This window comes from Hippopotamus amphibius, chromosome 13 (assembly GCF_030028045.1).
Source record: "Hippopotamus amphibius kiboko isolate mHipAmp2 chromosome 13, mHipAmp2.hap2, whole genome shotgun sequence".
Taxonomy (NCBI): Eukaryota; Metazoa; Chordata; class Mammalia; order Artiodactyla; family Hippopotamidae; genus Hippopotamus; species Hippopotamus amphibius.
In genome coordinates, this window is record NC_080198.1 from 6,288,971 (window position 1) to 6,311,119 (window position 22,149).

Consider the following 22,149-nt stretch of genomic DNA (forward strand, 5'->3'; position numbering starts at 1 on the left):
TTAACTCAAAATGGACCATGGTCTTAAGTATAAAATGTAAAACTATAAAATTTCTAGGGGAAAAAATGTAGGAGGGAAATCTCCAGGATCTAGGGCTAGACAAAGAGTTCTTAAACTTGATACCAAAGCATGATCTATAAAAAAATAATTTTTAATTTAATATAAAAAAAAGATATTTCACCAAAATTAAAAGTTCATGATCTGCAAACAAAACAAAACAAAACAAACAAAGAAAAACAAACAAAAACCCTTTTAAGAAGATGAAGACAAGCTACAAACTGGGAGAAAATATTTGCAAACCATAAAATCTGACAAAATACTAGTACCTACTATGTATAAAAAACTCCAAACTCAACAATTAAAAAAAAAATCAATCTAATTAGAAAATGGACAAAAATCATGAAGAGACATTTATATGAAGAGAATATACAGATAGCAAATATGCACATGAAAAGATATTCAACATCATTAATTTGATAGGCAAATTAAAACCACAGTGAGATATAATTACACACCTATCACAACAGCTAAAATAAAAAATGACAATACCAAATACTGATGAGGATGCAGAAAAACTGGATCACTCATACATCATAGGTGGGGATATAAAATGGTACAGCCACTCTATGGAGCAGTTTAGAAGTTTCTTAAAAAAAAAAAACTAACATGGGACTGAATAATTGCCCCCATTGTGCATTTATCCCAAATAAATGTAAATTTATGTTCACACGAAAACCCAGCACACAAGGTTGTAGCAGCTTTACTCATAATTGCCAAAAATTGGAGATAACTCAGATGTCCTTTAATGGATGATTGAGCTACCTGTGGTCCACCCACATCACAGAGTGGTACTCACTCATAAAAAGGATTGAACTATCTATACACACAACAACCTGATGAATCTCCACTGAACTGTGCTGAAAAAGCCCATCCCAGAAGGTCACACACAGCATGATTCCATTTATAGACATCATTGAAAAAACAACATTTTTAGAGAACAGATTCATGATTGCCAGGAGTTAGGGATGCAGGCGGGTGGTGACTATAATGGGACAGCCCAGGGAAGCGTGGTGACAGAAAGTTCTGTGTCTTGATTGTGATTGTAGTTACATAACACTACACACGTGATAAAACAGCACACAGACACGCGCACGTGCATACACGAGTGCATGTAAAAATAGATATTATCTCTATCCTGCAGATGGGGAAACAGAGGCTTGGAAAGTTCCGGCCACAAGCCCCAGGGCCTCTGTCTCTCCAGAGCACATGCCCATGACCACTCTGCCTGTACTCCCTCTGCCCTCTCAGGCCCCACCAGCCAGCAGACAGAGGACAGGGAGACCCCACCTTGACATCCTGCGGGCAGGTAGCCTAGCTCCCCGGAGACGGAGCCTGGGAGGGGTGAAGCCCACTCAGGCAGGTCTTGATGGTGGAGGTAGGAGTGGAGTCCCCCTGCTTCTCTTCCATCTCCAACCTACCTGACCCTGGCGCTAGCCCAGTGCCAGCACATAGGGGGCGCTCCTCACCACTGTCCCCTTCCTACCCCTTCCTGACTTGAGTCCCCATTGGGTCACCACCCTTAACCAATGACATCTCCCCTTTTCCAGAGCTGAATTTCGTCACCCGGTCCCCAGAGCCAGCAAGACATGGGCCCCACTTTCCAAACCCTGACGCCTTTCGTTTAACCAGAAGACGTGGAGGGGTGAGTGGGAGACTGGGGTTTTGCTGGAGCTAGAGATGGGGAAGATCTGGGAAGGGAGCACTGTTGCGGGGGTGCTGCTGGAGGGTCTGCTGAGTAGGAAAGCAGTGTTTGACAGCAGCTGCCTTCTCTCTGCTACTCTGGCGGGGACACGTGAATTATTTATGCACCGTTGTGCAGGTGCGGGAAAATCCCCTCACATGTCTTTGCGTCTGAACAGGGATCACAGCTAGAAAGCACAGACAGAACACAGCATCACTGTGAACTGAGTCTCAGGTCCCTCATCGGTAAAATGGGGCAGCAGCAGCGTCTCCCTCTTGTCAAGGTCAAGCAGAGATAATCCACGTAAAGTGCTTAGCAGAGTAGCTGGAACATAGTAGGTGCTCAGTAAATGCTAGTTGAATAAATAGATGCCTCGTTGCCTAGCGCGTTAGTTAAATGGACCAGCCCTCTCTCTGGGGTCAAAATGCCGCTCAGCCTTCCAAAACCAGCCCATCTGGCAGCTCTGTGAGATTTCTCTGGCTCCTAGCTGGGATTAACTACATCTTCCTCTATTCTCCCAAAGCCCTTTCTTTGGGCCTCTGTTATTGCCTTGTTCGATTCGCCTTGCATTATATACCTAAGAACCTCAAAGTCCATGCCTACTCCCCCAGACCCACACCAGTCAGGAACCAGAGGTCACACTGCTCATCTTTGAGCATCAGACCCAACTTACCTTCTGAAAGAACAGCCTCTGAGCCAGAGCTCAGAGTCAGCATCTCACCTGACCTTCCCAGATGTCATCAGCCCTTTTATAGGTAAGAACACTGAGACCCAGAGAGAGGTAACTTTCAGCCAGGAGTCGGGAGAGCCAGGGTGCAACTCAGAGATTCTGAGCTCGCTTCCTATTACCTCACTCTATTACCAGCACAGAGGAAGATGAGTGACTCCAGACCCAAACAGGGGAGGGACCAGACAGGCAGACTGGTGTGTGCCTCTGTCCTCAGCCCTCAGAGATCACCCAGATCTCTTGCCTTGCTGAAGTTTTGTTTCTTGCCCAAGCACTTTGGGACTAACCAGATTGTTTCCAAACACATTACATAATTGTGCACATATTTATTTAATGTCATCTCTTGAATATTAAACAATCGATAATTCAGAACAGAAACACGGGCGTTTAAACCCAGCAGCTTCTGACAGACGTAGGTGGGGGAGGAGGTTGAGGAGAGCCATCTCTGAGCCATCCACGGGAAAAGGAAGTGACACCCCCCTCTCCTCCTCTCGAGATGGGTTGAAAAGCTTCCCAGACTCATGGTTGGCAAAGACATAGTGGAATTTTCACCATTGGGGTTCAGCCTCTTTTATTATGTAATAACAAACATGCATTAGCTCTTCCCTAAAGGATGCTTGGAGCCAGGGCTTGGCCGCCTGTTTATCTGTCTCTGAGTGTTTATTGAGCATCCTCTATGTGCAGTCTCTGCTACACTCTGATCCACCTTTGGGGTGCCCTTGAGTATGAAAGACAGGAGACCCGGTCCTCATACAGTTGACCAAATAAATATAGAAGATAGCTTCTGGGCACAGAAAGCACTGTGAAGAAAACAAAACAGGGCAGCAGGGTGAGGAGTGGCGGGCAGTCCCTGAGGAGGGGACTTCTGACCAGAGGTCCCAATGGGAGAAGCAGCCAGCTCTGCAGAGGTCCAGGGAGGGGGTTGGGAGAGCATTTCAGGCAGATGGGGGTGGGGACAAGGAGCAGGTGGCCCTGGTGGGGTCGAGGAAGAGCCAGGAAGGCAGTGGGCTGGGGAGAGGTAAGTGAGGGCCCCACGTAGGCTACGCAGGCAGAGGGTACCCCTCTGCCAGGGCTGTTGGAACCGAGCCTAGAGGACCCCTACGAGGAGTTTGAATTACAGTCTACGTGCAGCGGCAAAGCTGTTGGCGGGTGCTAGCAATCTGATGAATGTCTGGGAAACATCCCTCAGCAGCTGGGAGACGACTGGGGGCAGCAGGCATGCGGGGAAGAGCTGAGTCAAAGTTCTAGGTCTGGGGTGCTAGGGTGGGCAGGGAGGATCCAAGGAAGACACAGGAGGGGCCGCCCGGGCCCCACATGCTAATGGATCTGTCCAGGGCGATGGCGAGTTTCTCCCAGGGCAGCTGTGGAGGGCCTGGCCTGACCTGCCAGGAATCACAGTAACTGATACTGATGATAATAATAGTCCCTAGGATATACTAAGCACTTGCTGTGAGCCAGACATTGGGCCACACCCCTTCTCCTCACCACCAGCCTGTGACGTGTACTTTCATTATCTCCATTTCACAGAAGAGGGGACCAAGGCACAGAGTGGTTAAGTGAAACGTGCAGGGTGGCTCGGCAAGTTCGTAGCAAAGCTGGGATTTAAATCTCGTCCCTCTAACTCCATACGTGTGGCCCTCGATCCATGCTGGCTGAATGAATGAATAGCAATACTGGCAATAATGAGAGCAGTCACTCAATACAGGGCTGGCTACGTGCCGGGCCCTATTCTAAGTGCTTTAAAAACACTCATCATTTGGTCTTCTCAACAGTCATTGAGGCAGGCATAACCATTATCCCCATTTTACAGAAGGAGAAACTGAAGCACAAGAGCTTACCCTAGCCAGGCTTTGAACGCAGGAGTTCTGGCTGCAGAGTCTGGGTTTTTAGCAAAATGCAACGGAGGTTGGGGGTAGTGAACCACCTACATCTGACTCGGCTCCACCTGCATTTCCAAGCCTGGGGCCAGGCCTGGGCTGGGCCCTAGCCCCGGGCATGTAGGTGGGGCAGGGAGCCGTGGGAGACCACGAAGGGCTGGACTGTCCCCCCAGAGCCTGCCGGCTCCTCAGTGGCCAAAGCAGAGGGCTTCCCAGAGGCTGACCTGCCTGCAGCCACCAAGGTGAGCCGGTACGGCCAGAGCAGAGAAAGTCCTTGACAACAGGAGGGAGAAATCCCACCACCTTCTTTGCCAACAGGAACATCCAGAGAGAAGGGAACCAAGAGGGGTTCATCAAGTCAGAGAACATCCACGGGAAATGTTTACTCCAAGTCTGTGTAGGAACAACCCCCAAAACAGTCTCAGTGGAACCCCTTTTAAGTAAAACCTACAGGCATCCTTCCCTATAAATAGATGCGATTGGCAGAATTTCCACATCAGAGCAACAAATTAGGTCAGCGTAACTAACACCAGTTACAAAGCAAGTCAGCCCTCCTTCAGAGGTGGACAGTAATTCCCACCTGAGGGGCACTGCTGCAGCCTGGGGACAATGCGTGAGAAAGTGCTGTGTGCAAGGTGAAAACTTGCACACATGAGGGCTAAATCCTCATGGATTCGTTAACCTGAATCCTTTCCTTGCATCCTGTTTTCCTCAATGAAAGAACAGAGAAAAACGTGAGCCTACCCCCAGCCAGACTGCTCGGAAGTCTGAAATACAGGGGATGGAACAAAGAGGCCGGGGCAATGCACCCCAAAGCCCGGAAGCTCCTCAGCACAGGTTCTGTCTTGGGTGGCGGGCACGGCCGGGACAGCCAGGCTGCACGGCTCCCCTGCCGGTTTCCGGTCCCAGCCGTGAAATCCTTGGCAAGGCATTTAAATTACTGCCACGTCAGTTTTATGTCTTTAAGATGGGAGTAAGGAGACCTCCCTTTTGAGACTGTTGGGAGGATCAAGTGGGAGAGGACATCTCAGGGTGTGGAGTGTCACCAGCTGCTCAGTGGGTCTGTGCTTCCGGTGGCCCCAGTGGGAACAGTTGCCTCGGGTGTGAGGACACCAGACCCCTTCCCCCTGGAAGCACGTCAGTTTCTCTCAGCCGCGCGAGCATGGGAAGAGTTTGCCACCTGTGTTGTTTGCTGGGGCTGCTGTGACAAAGCATCAGAGGTCGGGTGCCTTAAATTAGCAGACATTTAGTGTCTCACAGATCTGCAGGCTTGAAGGCCAGCGTCACAGTGTCGGCAGGGTTGGTTGCTTCTGAGGGAGGTTCTGTTCCCGGCCTCCCTCTCCGCTTCTGTGCTTTGGGGGCCATCCTTGGTGACCCTTGGTTGGTGGATGTGTTACCCTGTTCCCCACCTTCAAATCATCTTCCCTCTGTGCTTGTCTGTCTCTGTGTCCAAATTTCCCTTTTATAAGGACAACAACCAGTCCTGTAAAGTCAGAGTTCACCCTAATAACCTTCTCTTCACTTGCTTGCCTCTGGAAAGAGCCTATTTCCAAACAAGGTCATGTTCACAGGTCCTGGGTGTTAGGACCTCGGCATCCCTTTTGGGGGACACACAACACCCTGCTAATTGTTTGAAGCTGATTCTGAATGAGCTCCAGGTTCATCCACGACGTTTCTCAAATAGACTCAAAGAATATTTTATATCATTTTCTAAAAGAACAATGTCTTCAAAATCACTGACTCCTTGGCTTCCAGTAGATCTCCCGTGAACACTTGGCCTTAAAAAACCCCAGTCAGGGTCTCTCAGCCATTATCTTATATGAAGAACCAGTGGGTTTGAAACCAAACTCTTGGTCAGCCCCAGCTGTGAGCTGGACTCCAGGAGCTCAGGAAGCCAGGGTCCCAGCTCCTGAGGTGGTCACGGGGAAGGCCACAGGACAGAAAGGTGTGCAGCTGCCTTTCACTGGGCAGGTGGGTGCTGGGGCCCCCAGGGCCCTTCCCAGCAATGATCTTTGAGAGGTGAGGGGAAGAGGCTTCCTTCCCGGGCTGCCTCCTGTCTTTGTCTCCTTGCAGGGGGACATGAGTGCTCCCAGAACCACAGGAGAACCCCCACCTGTTCTTTCTGTGGCCAGACAACTAATCAGTCACTCAGCTGTCCCTCTGGGATGAGACCCACTCCTGGGCCTCTGTCTACGCAGGAAGTGCAGAGGAACCCCAAGCCCATCACCCCCATGGCACCCCCAGCCAGGGTCCCTGGAGAGTGAGGGGTCAGTGGCAGACCCCACCTTCTTGCCTGCTCTCCATTCTTACAGTAAGCTCCCCCACCCTGAATATTGGAGGTGCCCACGTGACTTGAACTGAGAGCCAGGAATCCATTTCCACATGTGATTGCAGTGACCGGGTAGTGACCCAGACTAGGCACGAGCACACCTGGGTACTGGGTTCGGGTCCCAGCGCTGCCAGTCGGAGCTCTGCGATCCCAGGTGAATCTTGCACTTTTCCAATCTCAGTTTCCCATGTGCAAAGTGGAGATGGTTCCTACCTCACGAGCAAGGGGCGTCTTTAAAGGGCTCACGCAGTGCTAGGCACCCAGTCGGCATGCTCCCTCTTCTCTCTCTGGGCTTCAGTGTCCTCCCATGCAAACGAGGCTGTTGGACCAGGTGGGCTCTGGCCAGCTGCGTGTGGCTCTTAGGGTGCCCTCCAGGGAGTCCCACATCTGGCCTGTCAGAGGAAACCTCCCAGCCCGTAGGCCTGCTCTGCCAGGAGCCTGCTGAGTGAGCTGGGGAGACTGCTCCCTGCTGTGCACAGACTAGGTGGCTCAGAGTGACGGTGGGAAGGTTCCTGGAGCCTCTGACCTCTTGTGACCATCCAGAGGGCTGAGTTTGTGCCTCAGCAGGTGCCCTATATTCTCATCCCCTGTTCTTTTCTTGCCCATCTCAAAGGCTCCGAGAAAGCCTATCAGAGGCTCCCTACCCATCTCCAGGTACCCAGGCCATCTCTGGCATGCTGGAGGCAAAAGCATCTTCCTGGGGACACCACCCAGTGCCTCGCACAGGCTGTGTTCTCTGCTCAGCACCCAACCAGGACTCCTCCAGCTGAATGCAGTGCTGGATCCACCCGCCCAGATTGAAGTCCAGGGGCCAGAATGTTTCACCCCTTCTGGGGCAGGGAGGTAAATGTCCCAGGGACATTTCTATTTTCACAGTGGAGCTGCAGGAGAAGAAGATGTGTAACAGAAGCCACTAGTGCACTCATGGTGGGCTTGTGGGCACCTGTGGGCAGGAAGGCTGGGGCCAGGCTGCATTCAAGTCAGCCTTTCTCTGCGATTCTTGTTGTGGAGTAAGGCCTGATCTTGAGCCTTGAGCTGGTGCTGTTGGCGCCTTTTCACCGTCTCTGGAGGAATTCTGCTCACTGCGCTGCACCAAGGTGAGAATGAAACAGGAAAATACATAGGAAGTAGAGTGGGTACATGCATGGTGGAGAGCGCATGGACTTTGGGTTCCAACCTGGCCCTGCTGGGTGACCTTGAGCAAGGGATCCCCCCTCTGCTCCCCCCCACCCTCACCCCGCCACACACACACGGGCGTTGGCTGGCTGATCTAGAAACAGGTCACAGAGTTGTCATGAGGACCAAAGACGCTCCTGCAGGCCACCTGCCCAGCCCAGCCTGTTTCCCCCTCCTACCCCCACCCGACCCCACCAGCAGATCATATGGCAGGACTTGCCCCCCTTTGCTGGGCCCCTGGCCTCCTGCAGACAGGCCAAGTGCCCAACCTCAGATACTAAGAGCAAAATCCCCTGGGCCCTGACTCTACATGCCCCTGGCTTGGGAGGGGTCCTGCCCTCCAGGTCTTTCTTTTCACTTAGTGTGTCTTCACAGGGCGCTGGCAGCTACAGTAGCAGAAGCACTGTACTCAGACGTGGAGAGACCAGACAGTGTCAGTCACTCAGTGTGGGGCCCTTTCCTCTCTGTGCCTCAGTTTGCCCATCTGTAGACTGGGCATAGCACCCCCGCCTCAGGGGCTGGCATGGGGGTTACTGAGGTGACCAATACAAAAGGGCCCGGAAGGTAACTGCTCAAAACTATTTGCTGCATCAGAGTCCAATGGGGTCAAAGGCCACTGGAGTCCCAGGCATCCCTGAGCTCCCTCAGGCCTTGCTCTCAGCCTTATTCTACCTGGGATTGAGGGCACCCCTCCCCAGGGTCCGTGGGAGAACTAAGAAGGGACCTGTCTTCCCTTCACTAGGGAAGAACAACGAAAACTTGTAGCATCTTATTGTTAGAAGGAACCAAAGAACTCAACAACCCCACCCAATGACTAGTAACGTTTTAATTTCTTCCTGGTTACCTCCCGGGATGGGGACCTCACTACCTGTTGATTGGCCAAGAGCAGAGATGGCACCAAGTTCACATACCTTGTGCTCAGGCATTTTATGCATAAATAAACCCAGCGCTCCTCACTCAGGGCATTATGACTTTTACTTTACACACAGTTTTAACCACATGAGTTATCTGAATTCTTTAGCTTGAGAATTGTAGACCCTGCTCAGGCTTCACCTCCCCTGAAATCATCCCCAACTGAACTTCCACCCACTCTGTGAAAATTAATCAGTCACCCTCTGTCCCTGCAGCTCTTCAGATATGTGTCTGTTGTAGAATATATCCTATTGTTTTTTGTTTGTTTGCTTTTGTTGTTATTTGTTTGTTTTGTGTTGTTTTAAATTTTATTTTATTTTTATTTATTGGCTGTGTTGGGTCTTCGTTGCTGCACGCGGGCTTTCTCTAGTTGCAGTGAGTGGGGGCTACTCTTCGCTGTGGTGCTCAGGCTTCTCATTGCTGTGGCTTCTCTTGTTGCAGAGCATGGGCACTAGAGGCACACAGGCTTCAGTAGTTACAGCAGATGGGCTCATTAGTTGTGGTGCATGGGCTTAGTTGCTCCACGGCATGTGGGATCTTCCCAGACCAGGGATAGAACCCATGTCCCCTGTATTGGCAGGCAGATTCTTAACCACTAGGCCACTAGGGAAGCCCTCCTATTGTGTTTTATTTGGCTGTTCAGTTACATCTCTTTCACTAGACCCTAAACTCCCCAGAAGCAGTGGGACAGTAGAGAAAGCTTGCTTGGGCCTTAGACTCAAACAGGCCTGACTTTCATGTCCTCTTCCCTCCTGGCTGTGTGACCCAGAGGAAGTGACCTAACCTCTCTCAGCACATGGATCAACCTCAAAGTCTTCATGATCCTCTCTCCCTCCCTGAGCAGAGCCCAGGTCTTCTTATCCCGGTATCCCTAGCTCCTGACCCACAGTGGGTGCTGAGCACTTGTTGAGTAAAGGAAGTGCAAGGAGGTCGTGAGTACAAGTTATGAGGTTGCAGGGGAGGGAGCTTGCTGCTGGAAGAGCCTGCAGTGCTGAAGCCAAGAGACAAAACAGTCAGGAAAATAAGATGCACAGACCGGACACATGCAGCTGTCTGGGGCTACTTAGGGAAGGGGCAGCAAAGGGAAACACATCACCACCCAGGAGCACCTTCACCGCCCCCCACCCCGGAAACTGCCAGCACCGTGGTTCCTGAACCAGCTTTGTTCAACAGGAAAGTGTTCATTTGGTACCTGTGTGACTTAAACTGTCTTATAAAAAGCAAGAGGCTGAGAAGCAAAGGAAATCGCTAGGTTGACTAAATAATATGTTTGCAACATAGATGTTCTACTGTTTGTCAAATAGGAGCCATCGTGATTAGCAAAATACCACTTCACGTAAAAATGAAAAACATAGTCAAGGGCAAGTTCCTTACACCTGAAATGTTTAAAATAAAACAAACGTCAGCACGCGAAAGGGAAGATTACAGGAGCTGGGAAGGCACTCGTGTGGAAGCACTCCTTCTCCAGAGATGCTGGAGAAAGTCTGTCTCTCTGTTTGATAGGAGACAGGAACGTTTTCTTCCTGTTCTCTGTCAACGGGGACAGAAAGGAATCAGGCATGTTATAAGGAGACACGCAAGGAGTGTCATGGGGCCACGAGACAGGATGAGTGGGGGACTGTGTCACCTTTTTTCCTTTTAGTCTAGAGAGGCTTCCTGGAGGAGGTGTGATCCAGGCTGTTTGGTCCAGGCCCTCCCCACCGCCCCTGGCCTGGCCTCTTCCTAGGGCTCACACTCACATGGCCACTTCGTTGGAATCCTCTATGCTCGGGTCCAGCCAGATGCACACACGGTGGCTGCTCTTTCCCCACGTCCCCAGGGCCACTCTACACCAGCGACTCGTACAGGGAGTCCTCAGAGCAAAAGGACTTCCAGGTAACCAGGACTGGAGCCAGGGCACCGCTGATAGGATCAGAAGTCTCAAGTGAACAGTGGCCCAGGAGGAAGCCAGGGCCACAGAGGCGCTGTTTTGCCAAGCACAGATGCTGTGGAGGCTGGCCTTGCTCCTCCGCCCCTCCCCACCCCGGCCTCCCCCTCGCTGGCCCTAAGACCACAGAGGGAGGCAGCCCTGCTGGCAGCTGGACCGGGTGCCGTGGCCACTTCACAGGGTGTAGCCACAGGCCAGAGACTTCTGCGGTGGTTGTCAGTGCTGAAGCCAAGAGGTCAGAGTGGGGGTTTATGTCCGTGGCCTGGGATGCGGCAGGGACACCAGGGGATTTGTCACCATCTCCGGTCCAGGTATGGGTGGGTGATTCACCAGCACAGCCCACAGCCTTGCACTGGCTGGGCCCCTCAAGGGCCTGGGTCTCCAGGGCAGGGAGGCGCTGAGATGGAAGCGCCTTCGTGTAAAGGGAGAGAGCTCAAGTCTTTGAGTCCTGGGCGAGGAGGGAGGCTGGAGGGCAGGCACGCCTTCTGGAAGTTGATGAGGAGCCCGGAGGGTCGGTCTCTGGCCTCGCTCAGCAATCTGGGCGCCCTTCCTGGAGAGGGTTGCTAACTCGAGTGAGAGTGTGAGATAGCCCAGGTTCAAATCCGCACCCCTGTGTGACTTTGCACATTTCCCTCTGTCTCTCTGTGCCTTAGTCTCCCACCCTGTAAAACGGGGGGTGGTGAGAACAGGACCTACTTCATAAGGCTGTTATGAAGATCAAATAAGATGGTAGTCCCATAGCTGTGAGCATCTCCACTGCCCCCTGCTACTCCCCGAACGTGGGAGGCAACTTCAGAGGCTGCATGGTCAGTGCTAGAAGGAAAATTAAGAGACCCTTTAGGCGTCCTGCCCATTTCACAGGTGTAACTGCAAAGGAGATGATCCAGGTTATGGCCTCAGACTCCGAGTCAGACAGACCAGGGTTTGAATCCTGTGTCTGCAAACCTTTCAGCTAGAAGTCTTAGACAAGTTCTTGACCCTCTGACCCTCATTTTTTTTCACGTGTGAAATGGAAATAATTATAGGATCTATTTCACGGATGCTTGTGAGGATGAAATCATACCTCACACGTAAAAGGCTTATCCCGTACTTCACCCCTACATTGGGAACCACTATCACCACCGCTACCACCGCCACCATCATCACTGTTATTGCTGTTACTGCTGTCGTCGTTGCAGTTGGTGATGTTGTTATGAGGAAAGGGAGGCTTGGAGAGGGAAGGGTACTTGCCAGCAGTCACACAGCAAGTCAGAGGGCAAGTCAGGTCCAGTCCCAGCCTCCTAACCCCCAGTCTCTGTTCCTTCTGCGTCCCTTCCCATCTCATTGGCCCTCATTCGTCTTCGCCGCCCCTCAACACATCCTCCCTAGAGCCTGGTTTCGCCTCGCGAGAGGTCACCCTAAAGTATCTGAGACCTCTCTCTTACGGACCTCGTTGCTTCTGGGCACAGATTTGGGGGCACCACACAGGGGAAGCTGGCATCCCCCAAGAAGCTGGGCCAGCAGATAACTGGGGGAGGCTGTCTTCTCCCCGTGATTTCCACAGTGCCCCTCCAAAAGCCCACAGCTTGCCCTCTGTCCCCAGGACCCTTGCCCAGGGGGCCCCCTGAAGGGGACAGGATACAGCTTTTGAGGACAGAACTCCATGTTCTCCAAGAGGCTCCTTAGGAAGGGAAGGATTGGGACCCCAGCTTCCACCAAAGTTTCCTTGGACCTTGGGGACGGATCTGGGGTCATCCTCAGGGGTCTCCTGGTTCCTTAGCTGATCTAGGCCACCTCTGCAGACCTGCCTCTGTCTCTCCACCTTCTAGCCATCAGAGCTTGGGACTTCTCTGGCAGGGAGGGACGGAGACACAAGAGGAGACCGAGGAGAGAGGAGAAAGAGGACGGAGTTTGCTTTAAGGAGAAAAAAGAGTTATGTACTTGTTTTAATAATGTATAAATATTACATGGGCAATAACAATTATTATGATTCCCATTTATTAAACCCTTACTATGCACCAGGCACTGTGCTGAGAACTTTATACATGTTATTTCAATTAATCCTAACTATAGCCTTATCAGGTAAAAAATATCATGATACCCATTTTACAGATGAGTAAACTAGAAGAGACTTCTTTTTATACCAAGCGGTAACTACAGATGCCAAGCAGATGAAATAAAGAAGGTAGACTCTGAGTGGGATAACAGGGAGTGCTGGGGACGTGGCAGACTGGAGAGAGCCATTCAGTTGTTTTTTTATTGAGGCGTGATACACATACATTAAAGTGGGTAAAGAGCTCTCACCTTAGATGTACCATCTGCTGATTTTTACACATATTTACACCACCCAGATCAAAATACGTAGAAAATATTTCTATTACCCCAAACATTCCTTCTGAGACATACAAATTTAATTTTTTAAAAAATTCTCCAAAATGATCACAGCCAAGAGGCACCTAAGGAAACATGATGACTAAATATAGTCTGGTGTCCTGGATCGAATCCTGGAACAGGAAAAGGACGTTAGGTAAAAACTAAAGAAATGTGAATCAAGTATGGACTTCAGTTAATATTAACATATCAATATTGATTCATTACTTGTGAAGAATGCACCATACTAATGTAAGCTGTTAATAATAAGGGAAACTGGATGTGGGATAGGTGGGAACTCTCTGTACTGTTCTTAGCAGATTTGTTGTAAATCTAAAACTGTTCTAAAACAAAAAGTGTATTAAAAAAAAAAAAGCAGTCTTCGGATATTTAAGCAAAATACATCCACGGGCTGGGTCTGGCCATGTTTGTGACCTCTAGTGGTCTAATGCCCTTATTTCATAGATGAGGAAACCGAGTCCCCCAGAGGGGAAGGCACTTGTGTAGGGCCCCACAGTCGGCCCGTTGCAGAGCCAGGACCGAATGGCTGGCCAGTGCTCCGGCTGTAAAGGATGGGTTTGGGGTGTGGGTTCAAGGCTGCCAGGGTCTCCCTAAGTCCTGAGTGCCTTGCTGAGGACTCGCCCTGCAGAAAGCTGCCAGGTGCCACCGGCTTCCCTCTGCTGCTTCCTCCTGAGCTCTCCAGGGCTGTCAGTTGGAAACCAGTTCTCCCACTGGCCTCGGCTCCAGAGGGAGTGGTCATGGACAGTTCCTGTTCTGGGAGCAGGATGTCGCCTTCCCACCCCCACCAGCCTCGATGCACCTGACAGGTGTCCCCATGGCCAGCACAGGGTCTGAGTTGAGTGTTGGATGGATGGGTGAGTGAAGAAATGAAGGAGGGAAGAAATGAACGGCAAGGGTGGGTGGTTGGGAGAGGGCGGGGGAAATAAAGGGTGCCAGGAGTGCAGACTCTGCAGCCAGATGGCCTGGGTCAAACGCTGGCCCTGCCGCCTCCAGCCGCAGGACCTTGGACAAGTCAATCTCTCTGTGCCTCGAATTCCTTCTCTGAAAGAGTGGTATCTCCTGCGCCTTACAGCAGTGTGGAGAGTGTCCAAGGAGTTGATTGACATGTGGGGGAGGGAAGTCTTAAATATAGGCCAGGAGAGAAGGAGAAATGGGGGAGGGGTGACGATTTTGTTTTGTTTTGCTTTGTTTTTTTAAGCCCTTTATTGGAATATAGTTGCTTTACACCCTTCTACCAGTTTTTGAGGTACACCAAAGTGAATCCACTGTATTTATACATAAATCCCCAAATCCCCTCCCTCCTGCAACTCCCTCCCACCCTCCCTGTCCTGGCCCTCTAAGGCATCACCCATCATCGAGGTGATCTCCCTTTGTTATACGGCAACTTCCCACTCGCTATCTATTTTACAGTTGGTAGTGTATATATGTCTGTGCTACTCTCTTACTTTGTCCCAGCTTCCTCTTCACCACCCCCCAACCCCGTGTCCTCAAGTCCATTCTCTGCATCTGCATCTTTATTCTTGCCCTGTCACTGGGTTCATCAGTACCATTTTTTTTTAGATTCCGTATATATGAGTTAGCATACAGGATTTGTTTTTCTCTTTCTGGCTTACTTCACTCTGTATGACAGTCTCTAGGTCTATCCACCTCATTACATATAGCTTCATTTCATTCCTTTTTATGGCTGAGTAATATTCCATTGTATATATCTGCCACATCTTCTTTATCCATTCATCTGTTGATGGGCATTTAGGTTGCTTCCATGTCCTGGCTATTGCAAATAGTGCTGCAATGAACATTGTGGTACATGTATCTTTTTGGATTATGGTTTTCTCTGGGTATATGCCCAGGAGTGGGATTACTGGGTCATATGGTAGTTCCATTTTTAGTTTTTTAAGGAACCTCCAAACTGTTTACCATAGTGGCTGTACCAGCCTACATTGCCACCAACAGTGCAGGAGAGTTCCCTTTTCTCCACACCCTCTCCAACATTTATTGTTTCTAGATTTTTTTTAAGCTCTTTATTGGAATATAATTGCTTTACATTCTTGTACCAGCTTTTGAGGTACACCAAAGTGAATCCGCTGTATTTATACATATATCTCCATATTCCCTCCCTCCCGCGACTCCCTCCCACCCTCCCTGTCCTGGCTCTCTAAGGCATCACCCATCATCGAGTTGATCTCCCTTTGTTATACAACTTCCCACTAGCTATCTGTTTTACAGTTGGTAGTGTATATATGTCTATGCTACATTCCCACCAACAGTGCAGGAGAGTTCCCTTTTCTCCACAGCATCTCCAACATTTATTGTTTCTAGATTTTGTGATGATGGCCATTCTGACCGGTGTGAGGTGATACCTCATTTGTGGCTTTGACTTGCATTTCTCTAATGATTAGTGATGTTGAGCATCTTTTCACGTGTTTGTTGGCCATCTGTAGGTCTTCTTTGCAGAAATGTCTATTTAGGTCTTCCACCCATTTGTGGATTGGGTTATTTGCTTTTTTGGTATGAAGCTGCATGAGCTGCTTGTATATTTTGGAGATTAATCCTTTGTCCCTTGCTTCGTTGGCAAGTATTTTCTCCCATTCTGAGGATTGTCTTCTTGTCTTGTTTATGGTTTCTTTTGCTGTGCAAAAGCTTTTAAGTTTCATGAGGTCCCATTTGTTTATTCTTGATTTTATTTCCATTATTCTAGGAGGTGGGTCAAAAAGGATCTTGCTTTGATGTATGTCATAGACTGTTCTGCCTTTGTTTTCCTCAAGGAGTTTTATAGTGTCTGATGACTTCGTTTTCATATTGGGACATGGAAACCTGGAGAAGACACAGCACTGGCCACTGACCCAGAAAAGGGGTTGGGTAGCTTCACACAGTGGTTAGAGCACAGATTCAAGAGCTGGGCTGCCAGGAGTCAAACCCCAAGGTCACCACTCACTAGCCATGAGGCCTTGGGCAGGTGCGTTAACCTCTGTGTGCGCCAGTGTCTTCATCTGTAAAATAGGTGTGATAACAACAGCACTCGCTTCACGAGGTTGTTATGAGCATTAAGCAGTTGTTTGGTATGTGTGTAGCCCCTGGGACTATCCCTGGTATGTTTAAAACAACCTCTGGCATGTAATGAGTATTTGTTAAATAACTGGGAGAGGTACTGTACCAGAAACCCACTCGCTTCTCTGGAAGGGCCCTGACTCTCTGAGAGATCGAGGTCCAGGAGTTATGAATTCTCTTAGACCTCCTGAATCCAGGCAGGAAACTGCCCTTCACGAAGCCAGGCAGGGCGAGGGCTTAGCGGCCGACCAGCTGCCCGTCTCTATGGCCTAACCCACTCAAGGCAACCCCGGGGTGAGCAGCCCTTCTCATATTTTAAGAGAAGCCGGAAATCTGGATTCTGCACAATTCCCCGATTTTTAAACATTGGCACTTAGTTCCACTTTATTTTAAGCTCTGAGCAAAACAAACAAATTTATTTTAAGCTGGCTGCTCTCCCAAGCCGTTGATTGGCAGCTTCCACCCCAGTCTAGCCCTGCCAGTTTGCTTTCTTATTTTTTTTCCTGCATTTTAGAGAAAAGGGAACTGAGGCACAGAGAGAAATGCATGGAAGACCTGTGTGTCTGACTGTTCAGTGGAGGCAATGAGCAATCTCCTAGTTTCCCTCTCCTGGCTGCAAGTGACACGGGGTCCCCGGAGAACACGCCAGGCTTTGCAGCAGGTGAGGGGAGGGGACTTGAGGGGGAGTTTCCCCCTTGGCCTGGTTTCTGCCAGCAGCATATTTGAAATATGATGTTTGCTGACCAGGTGCCCTGTGCATCCTGTGTCAGGGGTGCAGCTGATATAAAGCAGAGTTTCCTCACTTCCAAAGCCTTCGCAAAGATTAGGGATGCTGGAACCCCCAGCTTCACTTCCGGCACTGGCCTGGTGGGTAGGAGGCCGTGATTTGAAGGGGTTCTTGACCCTCAGGCTTTGGGAAAGAGCTAGCAATAAACTCTATAGTAAAGAAAGTTGCTAAGTGAGAACTAAAGGGGTTGAGGAAAGAGGGGAGGCACGTTCTGGAGAGAAGTCTTGGAGGGGTATTATTATTTTTTTTTTTTGCAAGAGGGTTAGTTTACAGGCCCGTCATGCTCTGAACTTGAGTTGTTTTTTTCCTTTTCTATTGAAAAACTGCTTTTGGTTCCTACTTAACCTGTCTGCACCTCTGTTTCCTCATCTGTAAAATGGGGATAAACATGGTACTAAGCTCTTGCAGCTTGTGATGAGGATGCAATGCAACAGCACGTGCCGAGGATTAACCAACAGGTGGTGCCTTGAGGAGCTATCGCTGTTGGCTTTTCTTCACCCTGACTCTGTATGTGTTTGTGATCTTGGCTTTGTCTGAAGAGTTGAATGCACCTACCAGCTGTGGAGTGCCTATCATGGGTCAGCTTCTGTGCTAGACCCTCCCACCTATTTTCTCTTCCTTAACCCTCAGAGCAACCCTGGGAAGGCAACACCATCATTATCTTTGCAGATGAAGAACCTGGGGCTCTGGGAGGAAACATGACTTATCCAAGGTCACCCCTGCATGGGGACCTGACCTTGAGCATGCTCTGTTACCCTCCTGAGCCTCCAGCTTCCACATCTCTAAAAGGAGGTTCAGGACGCCCACCCCAGGGCTGCTGTGACGATCTATGAGGTAATGACTTGGAAAGTGCGCTGTCAGCGGCAAATCACAGCCAAACGGGCAGCATTGATGTGAGTCCTGCAGAGGCCTGATCCCGTTCCGGGTTCAGTGAGTTTTGGCAGCAAGAGCTACGGAGGAAAGTTATTTCAAGTGTCTTTTTCTTGGGTGGTTTCCAGAATGCCTCTCTCTCCATCTAACAAGTGCAGAGCTGGCTTCAGCAGGGGCTGTGCTGAAAGCAAGTAACTTCCAGTGCAATGACCTGGGAGGTGGAAGGAGTGGGCCTGATGACAGGGTCGTGCAGGAAGGCCTCAGGCTGTGGAATCAGATAGATGCGGGATCAAATCCTGGCTCTTCCACTTCCTAGCTGGGTGAACTTGAACCTGTTAGGTAACCTCTCTGAGCCTCACACAGAGGATTGTTATGATGGGGCAGGGGGAGGAGCTGAGCACGGCTGCTGAGAAGCACAGCACAAGGATCCAAAAACCTCCAGCGAGACAAGTACCAGGTCTGAGGCTGGGGCAACAGACCTTGCAGAGGGTGGGGGGCAGAGGATAGAAACCAGCCACAGGGCCAGGGAGAAGGGTCGCTGCTGAACCTGGGCAGGGAAGACGAGTCAAACAGGATTTAGCAGGACACACACACTGGGAAGGAATGCCAGCCAAGCAGGGCTTCACAGCACGTGTACACTGGCCCATGAATAGCTGGAGGGCAGGCATGGTGTACTTGTCGTCCCGGTGGCCTAGCTGCCAACCCGTGCACAGACTAGATTTTAAAAACTGAGTTCAGCATCCAGTTTCTTTTCTGCCTCAGACCCACCCATTTCATCCTCCTTGTCCTTCAGTCTCCAACCCCACCACCCGCCTGTGTGTTACAGGCTCCGGTTCCGGTATCAGACAGATTGGGATTCAAATCCAAACTCTGCCCTTTCTGGGCAAGTTACCTCCCCTTTCTGACCCTCAGTTTCCTTTTCTGGAAATGGGCTAATACTGCCCCTCACCCCAGCAGAGTTCCTGTAGGGAGGATGTATATGAAAGCACCTCATGTGGTCCCTGACATATCGTAGACATTCCAACAGTTGCAGTGCTGTTGTTCCTTCCAAGTGTAGCCTGTGGCCACCTCTGGCTTCTCTGTACTCACGCAGACTAAACTCCCCAAGGCGTTCACGCTTTTTCTTTCCATCTCAGATGACACAACACAAGCACCTAGGCTGTATACATCAATGAAGAATAAGGGTCACTCCCATTCCCACAGTCTGTACACAATTTCCACACTGCTCCTATGCTGATTGGACGTGATGGGCTTAACAACGTCCATAAAACACTTCAAAAATGAACATCAGAAGGCAAGTGACTCGGGATGAAGGGGTAAACCACCCTCGGGGACTAAAACACCCATCCCTGAAGGCTAACATCATCCTCTGTGGAGATGAGAAAGTTTGTTAGTGTCTGTGAAAGTTCTCAGATTGAAAGTTCATGAATGAAGGGCTTTCTGGTCCCAGATCCCATGTCTTTTTCTCAAGGATGGCCTGGAAACCTTGCACTGTTGCTCCACTGACTATTTATGGGTGCCTCTCTGGCACCTCCTGCTCAGGCTGCATTCCTGAAAGGTGGCACTGGCTCTGATCCCTGCGGCAGGAATCCCACTAAGGTGGGGCCTGTGGGGGCTGGGCCCGTAGAGGGGTCCCCTACCCGTTTGGGATGTGTGTGCCCTTGAAGCCTGAAGCTGGCGAGGGTCTCAGGCCAGAGCCTGTCCATGCCTGGCTCGCACCCACTTACCCTACATGCAGTGCAGACCCTGTTCTGGGAGCTTCCTCCTCAGACCTGGGAACAGGGTTTGCCCTGCTGTTAGCTGGGAAGTTGTGCTTTAATGCCCAGCACTGTTGGAGCATCTCCACGGCCGTCGGCAAGGGCCTCGGAGAGATTATCTGCAGCACCTCGGTCTCACTGCCTCCCCCTGAGCCCGTGGTGACGTGGTGCCTACAAAAGTCACGCAGTTTGGTCCAATATAATCACCACATAAAGGCACAGTCCTTAGTCCACTCCTGGCCCCTCCAGCCCATCTCTTTTTTTGTGTTACTTAGGATTTCTCTCTACCCACCTCCCATGGGCATCAAGGGGTTCACTCAGCCTCCATTACCTGCAAGCCCAGGTGTCTGAGCTTAAAGCCGGCTCCCACCCCCCCACCCCTTACCACCTGCTCCAGCACTGGTTCCCACACCCAGCCTCTCCCTCCGGGCCCCCGAGCTAATTACAGGCTTCTCTCAATCATTCTAAGGAAAAGCTAATTAAATCAGGGTCAGCCATCAATTTTCTGGCTAAGGACAGGCAGCCCGACCCCTCTCCTCCACTCTAGGATTCTGAAACCATGGCTGCAGCTTCGCTGGAGTGGCCACCTCTATGAAGAATAAGTGTCACCCCCATTTCCACAGTCTCTACATAATTTCCACACTGCTCCTATGTTGAACAGGGTTTATCTCTTAGGGCTGGTTTGAGGAGGAGCAGCAAGACAGGACACGTCCCCCGCTGCCCCTCTGCCCCGTGTCGGGGTAACCATGCAGGAGCAGGTGCGGGGCCTGAAGGACTGGGTGCAGCCAGATCTGAGCAGCTCGGGGAGAGTGTGTGAGGAGATGAAGCAGGTGACAGCATCTCACATGTAATGTATAAAACAGCCAGCACAGAGCAGGGGCTGAGCCAATGTTTGCTGAATGAAGGAGTGACTACCAAGTGCCTGGCCCAGTGCCACTTACGAACACTGAACGATATTCGTTCTCTTGTCCTTCCTGGAATCCCCGTTTGTAACTATAAATATTCATGGGACAAGGTGGCAGTTCCTAAAACCGTTATGTGAACCCGTTTATTGCACATGTTCCCCCTTTGCAGTGTGAGGGTGAGAGGGGTCAGGGATGGGCGGGGGCATTGGCAGCGGGGACTGAGGGCTCCGCTCCCACAGCCTGGGCTTCCTTGATCTGGGCCTCAGCGTCCCCTCTGTAAGGAGGGGTGCCTTGATGCGAGTCCCACCTGTGATTCTCAGCCGTTCCTGCTCTGTCCCCTCAGTAGCCATGTCCTCCTAAACTTCTTGCCGGGGCTGATGTCCAGGACCAGCACGTGGCCATCATGATTTGTTCACTCGGTGGCAGACAATAAGTGATATGCTCAGCTAATTAAGGAGACCCCGAAGGCAGGGAACACACGGGGGCTGAGGACAATCTGTGTGCCAAGTTCAGCAGACACTCGGGACACGGACTCTGGAATCTGATTTGAATCCCAGCTTAGCTGTGTGACCTTGGGCAAGTTACCTAACCTCTCTGTGCCTCAGTTTCCTCCTCTGCAAAATGGGCATGATAGTAAGACTATGTCCCTCATAGGGTTGTTATAAGAATTAAATGAGTTCATCTGTGCCAAGTGCTCAGAACAGGGCCTGGCATGTAATTGGTTCTCCCTAAGCATTAACCACGACTCGTATTTCAGAACTAGGAGCTCACTGAATCCTCACCAAAGCCCAGCCTGGCCCATACGATGGCTTCCGTTTTACAGATGAGGTTTGCAGAGGAGAAACCACTTGGCCCCCGTCACCTGGAATGAAATCCCGGCTCCACTGCTCTCTCTCAGAGAGGAGGGTCTGGCAGTGCCTGTCGGGACAAGCAGGGCTGGGGCAGCACAGAAGTGGCGAGAGAAGAGCTGGGTCTCCCTCAGAGGTGCCAGCCGAGTCCAGAGGCGGCTATAAATACGAGAGGCGAGGGGCTTTCTAACTAGGCCAGGAATGTGTGTTAATCATTGAGGTCAGCCGGGCCGCTGCAGCTCTTGGCTGGAAAAAGGTGTATCCAGGAGTGAGCTCTCCTTGAGAGGAGCTGAGGAGGAGGAGGAGTGCCCAGCGGGGGGCATGCTGGCACCCGGCCTTTGTCGTGGGGTGGGGCTGATCCCCAGGCGTGCCTCTCCTGCCCCTTGTGATCCCCAGGAAACCCTCCTGTAACCCAGATCAGATCAGCTGCGTCACACCCACCCGCCGGCCGAGGCCACAGCTGCGGTTCGCGAAGGGCAGACCTGGGCTGCATTCTGGGGCGTGAGCACTTACTTTAATGTGTTTGGGGAGAAACACAACTGGCAAAGCAAATTCATGATCTCGTGGCTGTGAGTGCTGAAGATAATACGAAGAAGCTGTATACGTTTTTTAAAAGGGAGTTGATGTAAAGAAAGATGTGAAGTGTGTGTTATAGCCATGGAGCCGGCAAGCATCATTCCTGAGGCATGGGGGCTTCTGGTCCCCCGGCAAACTGCTAACCTCCTTACTGTGGGGTTCCAGTGGCCTCTGCCACTCCCACCCCACAGTCCAGCCCCACCTTCTCCAAACATCCCAGGCATTTGCACTCCACCCCATCCCACCTCCACTCTCTGTGCCTGTCCACCTTTCCTGGCGAGGACCAGGAGAAACGAGGT

The 22,149-nt window shown here is 50.9% G+C and overlaps 1 protein-coding gene across 1 annotated transcript in view; it reads left to right on the top strand.

Moving 5' to 3' along the window:
• The first annotated feature begins 1,604 nt into the window (after positions 1–1,604).
• ATP2B2 (ATPase plasma membrane Ca2+ transporting 2) overlaps positions 1,605–22,149 on the top strand; it is a 200,045-nt gene continuing 179,500 nt past the window's right edge. Inside the window, exon 1 of the mRNA XM_057706131.1 lies at positions 1,605–1,702. The gene's annotated coding sequence lies outside the window, so the exon portion shown is untranslated. The remainder of the gene's footprint in view (positions 1,703–22,149) is intronic.